Raw genomic sequence first — 16,664 nt, forward strand, 5'->3', positions numbered from 1 at the left:
CGCATCAGTTGTGATTGTAGAGATCCACACAGAAGTGCCAGTTTCGGCGGCAGTTCTGGTGCTGGGTTTTCGTCAGTTTTACTGTATGTCCAAACCATGTCTTTTTTAAACTCTTGCGTGATCAAAGTTCCAGTGGGAACAATCACATGCAATGCTCTGCCAGCATTTAACATAGAGGTAAACAGACACCGTGCCTCTTTTGCCAAAGTCCATTTACCAGAACATTTCTTTCGAATCCTCCAAACCAATGTTTCTCAACCACTTTTTATCTACGGACCCCTTTGATTAGTATTTTATTTTTGTGGACCCATAAGCCCGTAGATGTTTAAAAACTAGTTTTATAGAAACTTCTTTTAAAATTGCTATTAACATTAACATTAGCATGTATTAATTAAAATTAACACATTAACATTAATATGTGTAGATTGAACCGTGTAAAATGTTAGAGAAAGAAACTTAGCTGTTTCTTGTAATATATACCAACACACACATCTAAACATTTTTTCAGCGTCCATAAAATACTATTGTGAATCCCCAATTTACTATTTTCTTACGTGAACCCCCAAAAAATTTTATATGGGCCCAGAGGGAACATATGAACCCCGTTTGAGAGCAATTGATCTAATCTGTCATACGGAGTACGTGGCTCCCCAGTGGAGACCGTTGGAGAAGTATGAAGAAACCCGAATCTAATTACCATGGATAGTTAGTTTACAATCCTTCTCATACTAGAAGCTGGTAGGCGTTACGTCGACGTTTTTGTCGTCGTAGATGTTCCAAGTGTCACTGCTGTCAAGCCGTGTACTGAGGTGGCATATTTCATAGAATGCAAAATTTGTGTGCACTGTCATCTTGCTGACAAATCAGGGTCTCTTTGTTAAACTCGCAACTTCCTCCCCTTCCTCCTCTTCTTCCTCCTCTCTCCTCAACCCGCTCCCCTTCCCTTCCCCCTCCCCTCCTCCTCATCCGCCTACTGCTGCTGCTGCTGCTGTTACTACTACTACTACTACTACTACTACTACTACTACTACCACTACTACTACTACTACTACTACTACTACTACTACTACTACTACTACTACTACTACTATACTACTACTACTACTACTACATCAAACTCTAATTTCGATCACCGGCGATCATGTTTTCGACCGGGTAACAGTTAATATAATCATTCTAATACATCGACCAATATTACTAGCATTACTGGCAAGAACAACGCCATATCTAACTCAAATAATAACCAGACTTTCTTTCCCACGTTATATCGCACTTTCTATGTAATTATAGGTGATAATGTAATGTACATATCCCTAAAATGTCTGTCGGACACCGCTGGGATGTATTTGATTATAGGTCTGTTCCATCAAATTTGATATGGCACCAACAACAATAACAAAAGAACATAAACAATCATCATCACCACCAACAGCAACTCGACCACTGCCAACGACGCGAAGAGCAACAACACCATTCTCTGTACTATCAGCCTGTTTTATCTCTACGCCTGTAACATTTTCCTCAATAGCCACAGCGGAGCCAGACAAAGTGGATTCTGTTAAAACACCAAAGACTCTTCCCCCCTGTACCTATTGTTGATGGCATGTATCGCAGTATTGCTAATAGTTGATGACTGATGCCGGAATATTCTTGATCGTGGAGTGGGTTCAACCTATTTAAATTGTTACACAACACCTTGTTCTATCCAGATGGTGTTCCATTGATTAGTGGAATTTCAGTTGTGCACTTCATTACTATTGCTTTCGTAGTGATGCTACTTCTGTTCTCCAGTCCTAAGCTATCTTTCATAAGGTGTATGGAGTGTGAAAAACACTTTTTAAAGCCTTACCAGTTACTTCTTGCAAGCCTAGCGATGTCATATGGACTTTCTTATGACTTGTCTGTCCAGAAATCGGGTTGCTGTATGTAGTGTTGTTGATGTTGCTGTTGCTACTGCTGCTGTTTAACAAAAAATAACTACTATAATGCAGACCCTGATCAAAACCGTTCCAGACGTGAACATACCGCATTTTCCCTTTGAGTTGGATATTCAAGATCACTTTATCCAACATGTACTTTTTTAAGACGGAAGGGTAGCATCTGAGAGAGTTGGTAATGATTCTTATATCAGATGAGTAACAATTGAGCAACTACAGACAGCAATCTCTTTGGTTCTTCACAGTAATCGCAGCGTAACTGAAATCAATATCAATTAATGCAGACTAGAAACCAAACTGTGATTCCGATTCACGAGAGTGCTTTCCATTTTCGTCCGTTACCAGGAAAATTGCACCACTAAACGTTGTGTAAATCATTTAGGAGAGACAAAGGAATTCATTTTGTGCTCTCTCAAACTATAAAAAGGACATCAAATTTTCGCTCAAAATACCTTTTGTCGAACCATGTAAATAAGAGGACATTAGGCAATGCAGTCACTAAAAAGCGAAGAGAAACAGTATGCTCGCAGCTTAACGCCTGAAATCATAGGTGAGATGGATCAAGGCTGACCTGGGGTTAAATAAAAGCAGTATTGAATATCTCGAGCACATTGAGATAGTTCAGCAATGAAAGAATACATCCAGTCTGTTACTATATTGGCAGTATTAGTAAAGCTTATTTTCAGTCATGCGAGACCATATCAAAAGTGCTATAAGTATTAATGCACAGCAATTTCAATTTTAAACACTGAGCACGCGCTTACAACTTAGATAGCCACCGTTTCCTCTCCGCACACAGAAATTTTAATTTTGTAAATAATTCTAATAGTTTAGGTTTAGGTAATTGCTTATGGAAAAGCATTTTCGTTTCCTAATATATTTTTAAAAGTAGGTTTTTCATAAAAACGTAAGAGAAACTTCAAATTTCAAAATATACTCATAAAACCTAGTAACAAAATTAAATTTTAAAAAATAATCTCAACTTTAACGAGATTTTTTAGTTGCTGAGTGAGGGAAAACTGTTGCATCATGAGATGGATATAGCATGAACGTTTTTCATGCTATGTAAACAGCGGTAAAGTAATCACCCATTTGTTTGTTTGTTTTTATATTCGCCTTTATAGTTTGACGTGCTGAAAATGATGTTTTACATGAATATGTTGATGACAAAATAATTAGGATTGCTTTTCTAAGAATTTTGAACGCATTAAAATTTTGTGAAAAGTAAAGTGACATTCAAAATTTCATCAACAGATTCCGTAAATTGTTTTACGAAACTAAAGCTTAATCCTACTATATGGAGGTACCATTAACGGTAAACGAGACTAATTCTCATAAATTTATCTTGCACGAAACACTTTTGAAACTTAGTTATTTTATATATTTTCTCATGTGTTTTGTGGAATATTATAGACCATATCTCACTTGATTCCCCTCGAAAACAGAATGCAATAATAGTTGATTGTGCTGATGACGTCACATCAATGCCTTTGTTCTGGAATTTGGTTTTCTATCCACATTCATTTTCACGACTGTCCTTCACAATATTTCTGCTTGTAGCTGATAATTTGAGAGCTGTTTTATATTCAAAGTCCATCACGTCACTTAAACTCCTGAGGTATGTCACTGCCGACTGGCATTTCGTAATTTCACACTGTGATAGACAAGTAAACAATTTCCAAGACTCTTGCTGGCTTACTCCGAGAATACTTTGTAAAAGTATTAAAAAACAACGCTACCAACACAAGAACATTAATAGCCTCAGCAGTACACCGCCACCAGCAACGCTCCACTACCAGCAACCCCACCACAAGCAATGCCACGACCAGTAGGCCACCACCACCAACCACTACCATCAATGATAACAGAAACGCTTGCAACATCATCAAGAAAAATACAAGAGTCCGTTTTACGAGCACCACACTCGTATAACGTAACGTTACAAACACATGCACTGTTTTCTTGGTTACAGAACACTTCAGAATTTAGTCTACAAATTCATGTAAAAGACAAATGTCTCTAAGCAATGACTTTCATAACTCTCATATAGGATGGTCATACGTGAGGCCATCTGTCATACAGAAGCTATAAGAACTACAAGGTATTGTGGCTAAGGTTATTTCTGTACCGATTAAGGGAGAACTATGAGATAAGATTAATTTTCATTTCCTCTAGTATACTTGACTAACCCAGTTTTAACCTAGATGCATTGCAATATTACCCTTGCTGTCTTTTTGACGACAATCTAGAAATATATGATGTAATGGGTTATTTCTTTTCCAGGGCAGAAGATAATTGTTTTGAAAGAATTTGGTAGGGTTTTCTAGCAAACAAGTACAACTACTCTGATAATTTTAGTTAATACCATTGGTTATGTTTCATGTTGGCGAGGCTATACGAGTTGCAAATATCTGAACAAGTTGTTCTTTTAGTTTAATATTTTCCTTTTGTTATCGCCAAAGGACACGTATGTAGGTGATGTTCGTCATGCTAGGGAGGTGGTCAGAAAAATACCTTGACTAGTGAATTCAATCCTGTCATTTTAAATCAGCTTGGGAATACCTGAATCAATATATGCTCCTTTTCTTTATGTCGGATGAGTGTCATTTGACTGCTACATTTAGCAGACTGAGTTACCACGTAGTAGCTACTTAGATTACTTTGGCTCTATCGATGTTGTTCTTATTGTTGAGGAGTTATTTGTAATACAGCTGTTTTGTAAACAAATTTATACAATAAACGAAGTAATTAAATACAAAGTCTTAGCATCTAGTTTAGTATGTATGGGAGAGAAAATGCTTACACGCGTGTGTAATTCCGTATGCGTTTGCAGTTTTGAGATTTTGTACGTGTATGCGTGTGTGAGTGTACGTGTGTGTGTGTGTGTGTGTGTGTAATTTTGCTAAGTGCAATATACTGTAGTATCGCAGTATAATGTAATGCTTGGAGCAGTTCCAACACATTCTTGTTTCAGTTGAATGCCAGATTGTGCCTCAAGATAATGACTTACTTCAATATTTTCTTAATTTTCTCAATGTTTTCTTATGAATTCACACATTTTCGTCTGTAAATGTGTAGAGGTAGGAATATTGCCAGCATATTTGTACTAAAATATATTTAGAAATAGTAGAATTCTACTGTTGATAGCCATGGTGGTGTCGTTGTTGTTTACTTTTAAAATATATGCTATGGGTGTAATAAATTAAGATGACCGCCCAAATGCAATTGCGCTGGTCTTCTTGCTGTTGTTGAAGACTGCACCTTGTAATCATAGGATTATATAATAGTGCCAAGAAAAATACATCAATTATTTTATCAATTCACAAACTGGATAAATCATACTAAACAAATTCATGGGACGTTGGTATTATCCTGGAGAGATTTTCCGGCTTGTGTACATATCTCTTGCGGCACAGTATTTTTAAAACTAATAAGAATAAACACGACGCATTTAACATTTCTAAGTCTATATAAGTCAGAAGGATATCTATACCAGAAATTCATTTTAGGTCTACCGCGTCCATTCACACATGTGTATGTGTGAGTTTGTGTGTAGCATGTCTATACGTATAAGTAGATGCACATGTAATGTATGTGTGTGTATATATATATGGGTGTGTGAGTGTGTGTGTGCGCGCGTATGTGTGTGTTTGTATTTATGTACATATATACATATATACGCACACAAAGATGCATTACATCTCTCTCTCTTTCTTCATATATATATATATATATATATATATATATATAATTTCCACTAAATACAACTATATCTTTTATCCTTATTCCTATTTACCTATCGCACTATCTTTCTCCACTCATAGTTTTCTGCTAATTTCTTTCTCCTCCTTCTCCTTCTATAATTTTGTTTTGACGTTTAATTTTGCTTTGACGTTTGTCTATTTAAGTTTTTTTTTTTTAAATAACGTGCCATCGTTCCCTTCATCATATATGCAGTAATTACATTCGGTTAAAATGTCTTATTGATGTGTTTTGTTTCTTGTTTCTCTTTTTTCTCTTCCTTGCAAAAAGATTGAGTTGTTTTCGTTCTGGAATAATACCAAGGTTTTCTTGGAAACATATGTCGGAAGTATAAAGATTTGAATAACACCTGCATTTAACTCCATTTATTTACTTATCTATATATGTATGTATATATATATAAAATTTATATATATAAGGATAAGATCATTATTTAAATATCGATCTCATCAAGTGGCCAGCATGGGAATAAAAACCGTCAATGGTAATAATTATTATTAAAATTATAAATTTGGCTATCGAAGAGATACTACCACGCTGGAATAGCAGCCCAAAAACTTGACTCTAAAACCACATTAAATGATCATACAGAACCAGGAGAGAAGACAAATAGACAAAATAAACTAGCAAAAGATTACTGGTATTCCAGATCACCGATTTCTGACTCTGCATAAGAAATGCTTCGCCTCATCAGTGGAATATACACAGATAGTACATAAATACAATGATATAAATATATATGTATGTATATATATATATATATATATATATATATATATATATATATATATATATATATAAATAAAACATACGAATACTTATATATACGAATGTATACATACATATATATGCACGTATGCACACGGCTAGTTTAAATTGCCCGCCTAAAACTCCCCGTGCGAGTTTATTTTGTCTTTTTGTCTTCTCTCCTGGTGCTGTATGAACATTTAATGTGGTTTTAGAGTCAAGTGTTCTTCTATTCTTCTATTCTTTGTTTCTTTATTATTTTACTTGTTTTTGTCATTTGACGGTGTCGATGCTGGAGCACCGCCTAGAAAAGTTTTAGTCGAACAAATCGGCCCTATAACTTATGTTTTTAAAACTTAATACCTATTCTACCGATCTCTTTTGCCGAAACGATAGATAAGAGGAATATAAACACACCAACACCGGTTGTCAACCACTGATGGGGGTACAAACACAGCCACGAAGACACACACATAGATACATACATATATACATACATACATACATACACACACACACACACACACACACACACACACACACACACACATATATATATATATATATATATATATATATATATACACACATACATATAATCCACTCACAAGACCTTGGTCGGCCTTAGGATATAGTTCAAGACACTTGCTGAAGTTGCCATCAAGCTAGAATGAATTCGGAACAATGTGGTTAGGAAAAAAGCTTCTTACGACCCACCCGATGCATATATACATGTGCGCACGTATGTATATGAACGTAATTTTAGATGAACTCTAATCGTCGCCAACCAAGTTAAAAGCAAACTATAATTTGACCTCCCTCATCGAAAATTTATTTCGTCGTTGTTTGGAAATATATAAAAGCAACGATTGAATGAGCATAAATACAAAAACCAAAAAAATAAACAAAAACCAAATACTCGATGCAATTTATGTAAATTGAGAATATAGAAGGAGCCGATGACTAAACTAATCCTATAAACAGCTAACATCACCAAATGGTGATTCTAATGTTTTCCATTGATACGACCTCCATCAAAGGAAAGCGAACATTTTATGGCACTTTTTGACGTGATATGAATTTTATTGGGCGTGAAACCAAGTATTATTCAAGTTTTATAATAATTGTTAGAGATAAATGATGATAAGTATAAGAATTACTCTTAAGAAAGTAGTTTTTTTTTTGTGTTATGACCGTTTGGCACAGGCCCAATTTAAAGTAAATAAATAAACTTCTATGATATTAATTCCTAATCCAGTTATGTAACAAATAAATCATAATGACATAAAAGAGAAACTGAAACCGCTTCGTGAAATTCAATTCCCAGAAGGAGGCTGTACGTTTCATATCCATAAGGCCTCTTGAATGAATTTGGGTTACGGAAATAGTTAGTTAGTTAGTTAGTTAATTTGGCTCAAAAGCAAATAGCAAGGCCATGTAGGGGGACATGGAGTTAAGTACAGGGTGGTGTTCATGTAAAGAGTTCAGGCCACTTGAGGTCCAGGGAGGCTTTGAACAAAGCGGTCGTCGGCATCTTCACCATCTCGTCTGCCAGCTTGTTCCACGGATCCGCAACCCGGACGGAGAAAGCTCCTCTCCTTCGATTGAGATGAAATCGTCGCAGGTAGAGCTTTTCGGAATGACCCCGCAGCCGACGCTCTGGAGCAGGAGTGAACGAAGCACGACGTGCGTATATATGTATGTACGTGCTTATGCACAGGTTCAATTGCACTTTGTTATTCTTAATCAATTCGTTGAGTATCTATCCAAATAACTATTCGAGCGTTTCTTTAACAATTGGTTAAACAGTCAATTAGTTCGCTTGTTCGCCAAATTCCTTTCGATGCTGTTTGTAACTTCTTCCGAGACACGTGATCTCCCAACTCTTTCGCAAAGGCAGTTTTCGTCTTGTTTGAGACTTAGTGCTATGTATATGTATGAATGTTTGCATGTTTGTGAAGGGATGTGTAGTTCAGAAGGGAGTAAAGGAAGGTGAAAATAGGAGAAAGGCATGTGTGTGTGTGTATGTATATGTGTGTATGTGTGTGTTTATGTGTTTGTGTGTATGTGTATGTGTTTATGTATGTGTGTGTGTATGTGTGTGTATGTGTGTATGTATGTGTATGTGTGTATGTGTGTGTGTATGTGTATGTGTATGTGTGTATGTGTTTGTGTATGTGTGTGTATGTGTGTGTATGTGTATGTGTGTATATGTATGTGTGCATATGTGTGTATGTGTATGTGTATGTGTACTCAAATGTGATTATATGCGTGTTCGCGTTTCAGTAGTTGTATGTTCACTAACCATCTGTGACGCTTTCAGGGATCACACTTTTGTCATCGTTTTAGCTTTGTCTTATGTTTCCTCTAGGTTTATGGTCTAGGTGTGTTTTGGGTGTCAGATGTAGTTCTCTACTGTTGAGAGGAGGTGAGAGAAAATGGTAGGTGTGTGTGAGAACATCTGTGTGTGCATGTGTATGTGTGTGTGCATCTGCACGCGTATGTATGTATGTCATTGTTCAGTTTTATTTCAAGATTCCTTGCCAATAGAGAAAGAGCCGGTTTCTAACCTAGATTCAAGGCGCCTTCATTGGAATTTCAACATCAACAACAGGATATTTTTGTTTGCATGCATATATATGTACAGATTTGTATGTTTTTTTTTATGTATTCTTATGATTATAGTTGCATATCTAGACAGGACAATATATGTAAAAATCTGATAAACTTCTGGAAAGTTTTACAGATTTTTACAGTTCCAGTGATAGATTGTATCTGTAGTCATCGAATTAGCTTTCTCTTTACTGCTTTTGAGACGCCTCAAAGTTGGTATATAGATAGTGTGTTACATATCTCAGGACCCCAATAATTACAGGTATAAACTTTGCATGTGTATGTGTGGTGTGTGTGTGCGTCTGTATGTGCACGTGCATGCATATCTGTGCGTATGACGAGGCAAGGCATTCCCAAATGCAAATTCAGAAATCCGGGATCTACAATTATCCAGTAATTTTTTACTAGTTTCATCTTGTCTCTTTGTTTTCTCTCCGTGTCGATATATAGGTATTTAAGGTGGTTTTAGAGTCAGATCATGGCTGCTATTTTCAGCATGGTGGTATCTTGTAGATACCATAATTTATAATTTTAATAATTATTACCTTTGATGGTTATTTTTCAATGCTGGCCATTTGATAAAATCGTCATATTATTTTTAAAATTAACGATCTTATCCTTATTTATATAAATTTTCACACACACACACACACACACACACACACACACACACACACACACACACACACACACACACACACATACACGCACACACACACACACACGCGCACACACACACACACACATACATACATATATATATATATATATATATATATATATATATATATATATATATATATATGAGGATGCAAGCCCTAGTGAGTTAGGGTGTTGCACTCAGAGTTTCAAGATTGTGGTTTCGATTCCCAGTCGGGTTAGTGCAGTGTATAGTTGAGCAAAACACATTATTTCATGTTACTCGCCAATCACTCCGACACCTGATGAGTGGTACACAGTGCACCTGGTCAGGCAACATCGAATTGATGGAGGGAGAGAGCCAATGTGCGGCACATACATTTGATCATTATAAACAAATCAGTTATTCAATTCGTTTAGCAAATGCCAAGCGCTCATACGTCGTCTTGCACAGAAGAGTCCATGACATATATATATATTAAAACAGATTAGGAGATCGAAAATCCACCTGACGAATGTCATTGAAGACATGAAACGATTGTAGTGGCGGTTTATTTCTTTATATTAAAAATTTTTATGTATTGATTAAGTCTTTCCTTGTTTGTTTTGCAAAATAGTGGTTTTGTCTCGAATTAATATTATATAATATTTTACTATAAAATTGGATTTAATCCTAAATCTGATTTTTTCCCTGTAAATTTGGATTTATTCCCTAATATTTATTATTATTATTATTATTATTATTATTATATATATATATATATTATATATATATATATAATAATAATAATAATAATATATATATATATATATATATATATATATATATATAAATATATATGTATATATAATATGAGAGATTAAGTAAGATTTTTAATGATCAGTTAGTTACAATTGCTTCTGTATCAAATATGCTTGCAACGCCAGCTCAAGTATTAAAGTTGCGTCCGTACATTGTGCGTCTGCTAGAAGAAGTATAAAGTACGTAAAGAGGAAAATGTAAATGGACTGTGAAAAGATGCCGAAGTAGATAAAAGGAAAGTTAAGTGATGAGGACGCAAGAGAAAGGGAAGAGGAAGAGAAGAAACGAAGTAAAAGAAGTAGGAGGACAAAAGTATGGAGAACTAAAAGAAGATATAGAAGAGGTGGCAGAAGAATGGAAGTAAAAAGAGATTAGGAAAGAAACAGCAAAAACGAGTAGCTGGAAAGAATATGCTTCTTCTTCTCCTTCTTTTTATTCTTCTCTTTCGTCATCACCATCTCCTCCTCCTCCTCCTCCTTCTTCTTCTTCTTTCTCTTCTTCTTCATTGTCGTCGTCGTCATCATCATCATGTTCTTCTTCTTCTTTCTTCTCTTCGTCGTCGTCATCATCATCATCATCATTATCATTTTCTTCTTTATCTTCTTCTTCGTCTCTCGTTTCCGTGCCTCTCTATTACATCCTCATCTCCTTGCCATACTTTTATCTACATTGGCATCTTTTCACAGTCTATTTACATTTCCCACATTATTTCCTTTATACTTCCTCCAGATATAAACAAAATACAAAGTCTAGCTGATGCAGAATGCCAGAGCCCAACTTTGATTCAAGTCTGAACAAGTGCCACTCAAATGTTCAAAACTACAAATATTACGTAAATGTTCACTTGGAACTTTTACGTTAATTGGCATAAAAAGCGGAGTTGGTACAGAAACAATTGTAACTGATCATTCTTTGTCAACTAATTTGGATTATATTTTACTCGTTGCTAAAGACACACGGTGCTTTTATTGTCGTGAAACCAGGATAATCCACACCTATATTAGTCTGGAATCCGACATTTTAAATAACCCAAACCTCAGGCTGAGTGGAACATTGGAAACACCGTGTATTTGTGCCCAGCTGTATCTTATATGCATATATGCATGTGTGTGTATATACATATATGCGTGTATATATATATATATATATATATATATATATATATATATATATATATATATATATATGTATGTGTGTGTATGTATGTATGTATATATATATATATAGTATATATATATATATATATATATATATATATATATATATATAATTTATTTATTATTTACTTGCTTATACAGGCAGCGATAGATAAATTGTCGCCATTTTATATTTTTAATTTCACGCATGCACATTATCTGTTTTTGATTATGCCGATTACACAGGGTGCAGTACATAAATTGTCGTCTAAAATTATGCTCAAATGAAAATAACACTAACATCTCATTTTAACAGATATATTTACATTTGGCTTCAACCACGGCCCCCAAACGATTTCGGAATCTCCTGCAACTCTTCTGGACAGTCTCCTTGCTTTAGTTTGTGAATGCTACCATAATTCTTACCTTCAGTTCATCTTTGTTCTTACTAGGATCTTTGTTGGTCTCTCGCTCAATTGCACCGCACACAAAATAATCAAGAGGGTTGCAGTCTGGGAAGTTTTATAGCCAGATTTTAGGGGTGATGTGATCGCAGTAGCTGTCTTATAGCCATGAATGGGTTCTTCTGCTTGTATAGCATGGTACAGACACCTGTGTAGTCATCAAGATCAAAAACAAACATTGCGCATGCGCAAAATTAAAAGTATAAAATGGCGACAATCTATCCATCGCACTATATATATATATATTATATATATATATATATATATATATATATATATATATATATATTTACATCCATCCATTCATACATATATATATATATATATATATATATGAAACTAAATATTTGGCCCTTAGGTATATGGTTAATAATTTGGCGATTAAAGCACTTTCACAGAATAGGGTACCTGATGTCATCCTCACTCATAATATAAGTGTCACTGGATCTACGTCAGGAAATCCGCAGTGTATGTTGAGTTTATAACGAACGAGAGCAAACGAAAATGGAGTTAGCAAGCAGCTTTACTCAACAGAATGATTGTTTCGACTAATCCTGCTCCAATTCCTTGCAGGTGAGATATTGTGCAGCTAGTTTTGTTGCACCTGCAAATGCAAAATTCATCACGTCGCGTGCGTCGTTTAAATAAGATACTTCCCTAAATATACTCGGTTTCGCTTGACGTTCTGTGGTCGCCAGTACGTTGTTGGCAAGCGAAAGTGAGTATATTTAGTGAAGTATCTTATTTAAAACGAGACACCTGACGTGATGCATTTTGCACTGGTGGGTACAACAAAACTAGCTGTATAATATCCTACCTGCAAGGGACAGGTGCGGGATTGGTCGAAACAATGGTTGTGTAGAATAAATATTTTTTCTAACCCCTTGTTCAGTTTCCCTCATTCACAATATATATATACACATATATATATAGTTAATCCAAACATGAAAACAAAAAGCGAAAACACAACAACGCAAGGATGTGGAACAAGTATAGTATTATTGGACGCTCAGGAAAGAAGGAGGATATAACGTTTCGAGCGGAGCTCTTCGACAGAAACATAGGAAAAGGAAAGATCCAAGGAAGGGAAAAAATCGCCAACGGTACACACGCGGTCACATTATGAGTGTATATATATGTGTATATCTATGTATGGCTTTGCGCTTCTCTTTGTCGTCCACCACCACCACCACCACCACCACCTCATAACTGACAACTGGTTTTGGTTTGTTTACGTCTCCGTAATAATAGTGGTTCTGCGAAAGCGACCGACTTATTAAGTAGTGTTGATTCGTTCGACTTAAACCCTTCAAGGTGGTGCACATGGATGGACACAGTCCAATGCCTGAAACAATGTTTCTACAATAAAATATTCAAATAAGAATCTATCAGTTTTATCCTTTAAGATAATAATATAATTAACTTTCTCATCAACTTGCTAGTTGAATCAGCCATAGAACATTTCTGCGCAAGATATGTTGTGTTAAAGTAAATTGCATCTTTACGTTTATGTTTTCTACATTAGATACGTATAAATTATTAACCTAGAAGTGGGTTAGCTCTAGGAGGAATTAAGGAAGTAAAATGAGGCTGAATTTAGTAACAGCCAAAATAGGTGTGGCTTTCAGGATGTCTTCGAAAATATCAATAAGCATTTCAACAGCGATATCTGCATATTCTGTAAAAATAAAGGCAGGTAGTCTCAAAGCAGGCATTCCATAGGTTCGAATCAAAACATATCGATGAATTTGGTTGATGCTATGGCACGTTAGATTTTATATTGAGTATCTTAGCATCTCCAGAGCACAAAGTGAATAAGATTCTCGTATAGATACAATCATACATCGCATATGATAAATGTATATGTTCATACTATATATTGAGTACATTTGTAAGTTAAAGAAATCTTATCCATTGAGGATGGCGGATCCTATTTCCAAATTATATTGCTGCGAGTTCCCTTCAATGTGGTGTAGATTAAATTGTTTGGAAAATTCTTTGAAGATTTGATCATATCAGTGAAAGCTAATTGTGTTTCTTTTCCACACGTAAGCGAAAATCCTTTCGTATGCGTCTGAATATATAGGTAGTTTCATGGTTCGCTTGCTTTTCGGTTTGGCTAGATCAAATACGAATACATCCCTGACAACAACAACAACAACAACAACAATAATCTCCTGCCACCAGCACCGCTATAAACGCCTCTACTACAACATAATAACAAGAACGCTAACAAAAAACAGCAACAACTACAACAAAAATAACGACAGCATAAACACTTGTTGTTAGGAAATGAAACAGAAAAATGAACACAAAGCAAAATACACAACTACAAAATTTCCATCAGATAAAAGTAGTAAGCTGTTGTTCCGAAATTTTCTATGAAGTATATCACCATGAATGGCCGAAATTTCCGTAGAACTGGTGTTGCCATTAGCAACTGGTAGGTGAATGAGAAAATGATGATGATGAAAAAAACGCTAGCAATGATTATTATGATGGTCCTTTTTACAGTACTGTCTGTTTTTTTTTTGTTCCTGTTGATGTTGAGGATGAGGAGGAGAAAGAGGGAAGAGAGGATGATGATATTGATGTTGAGGATTATGATCAGAAATGTGATTACGATGATGATGAGAGAGGTGATTACGATGATGAGAAAGGTTATCACGACGATGATAATGATGATGATGAGGAGGATGGTTTTGGTGTTGGTGGTTTTAATGTTGTGGTTAAAGTAGTGTTGGTGGTGTCAGTGTGGTGGGGGTGACGGTGATGGTGGTGATGTTGATGGTGACGGCAGCGACGACGACGACAACGATGGTGATGGTGTTGATGATGACGGCGATGGTGACGATGGTGATGATGATGATGACAATGATGATGATGATGATGATGATTATGATGATCATGACGATCATTATGATAGTGATGATGGCGATGATGATGATAATGATGATGGATTAAGATAATGATGAAGTGGCGGAAAAGAAGTGAAATGGAAAGGTTTTGAATGAAGAGGAAAAAGAAGAAGCACCCAAATAAATCGATATTTATTCGTGTTTCACATTCAGTACGAGACATTATATAAACAATACCTCAAATATATAAAAAAAATCAAATATACGGGTTGCTATTTTTGGGAATGATGAATTAAGTCTATAAATCCAAAGACAGTTGATGCTATCTGGAAATAGATGGTCACCTTACAGGCATTTAAATCACAGGAAAATAATATTCATAATTTTCTTTTATTTTCTTTTTAAAAGCGATCGTACTTTGAATATTGACTTTTCAATCATAGAATTAGAAATAAACATGAAAGTCGGAAAACGAAAAGCAAAATAATCATAACAACAATAATCATGAAAATAAAAAGGGTAATAATAGTAATGTCCATGATGATGATGTCGAGGAGGGGGAGGAAAAGAGGAGGTAGAGTAGGAGGAGGACGACGACGAAGAGGACGAGGATGACAACGACGACGACAACAACAACAACAACAGCAACAACAACAACGACGACAATAATAATAATAATAATAATAATAATAAAAATAATAATAAAAATAACAATAATAATAATAATAATAATAATAATAATAATAATAATAATAATAATAATAATAATAATATAATAATATTAAAGGTAATGATATTGATAAAAGGAAGAGCAACAGTTATGATGATGATGACAATGAGGAACATGATGAAAATGATGATGAAAGTGATGATGGTCAGTGGGAGGAAGTGGTTTAAGTGCAACAACTACAACAAGAACAACAAGGGCAGGGGCAAACAAGTTGGTTTATCAGCACATCTGCTTCTCTGGAAAACTGATAACAGCTATCTCCAAGCTAATCAATATCGCATCTATATAATAACCAATAACTGCGTTATCGAAAGCGATCGATATATCACCTATACAATAAGATGTCAAGATATACCATATGCGGTGTTAGTGATGTTTATCTTGTCATTTTTTTCTTTGCGTGTGAGTGTGTGGTTTTTTTTTTCTCAGTTTACTAATTTAATTAACCTCAGAAATTATAATTACTTTGAGTTGTGCATAAAGACCTGTGTAATATCCAGTGTCTTGTATGATATGATTGCTATTAATCTTGTTAATAGTAACTTTATGAAGAATTAATGAAAAAATGTAAAGAACCCCTGACAAAAATGACATGCAGTAATAGATATCCAGTTAAGTTGCGAGTTCAAATCAATGTTACAGACTTTGCCATTTTCTTTTTATCGGGCCTACTAGTATAAACAGTAAGATTCATTCAAGCAAGTTTACATCCAATACTACATTCAGTTAACTATGCTTCTTACAGACATTTCTGTCTCGAATTCACATGTTGTTTGTAACGATTTTGCTTTATATTCTTTCTGGGGGCAAACAATTATAAATATTGATTGCCACATTTGGCAGAAGGCCAGCAATTTCAAGGGAAGAGGTGAGTTGATTTCATCGACTCCAATGCTTATCTGGTACTTATTTTATTGACATCGACTCGATGGAAGAAAAAGTCGACCTCAGAGTAACTTGTACTCGGAACATAAAG

Source organism: Octopus sinensis, linkage group LG7 (assembly GCF_006345805.1).
Source record: "Octopus sinensis linkage group LG7, ASM634580v1, whole genome shotgun sequence".
NCBI lineage: Eukaryota > Metazoa > Mollusca > Cephalopoda > Octopoda > Octopodidae > Octopus > Octopus sinensis.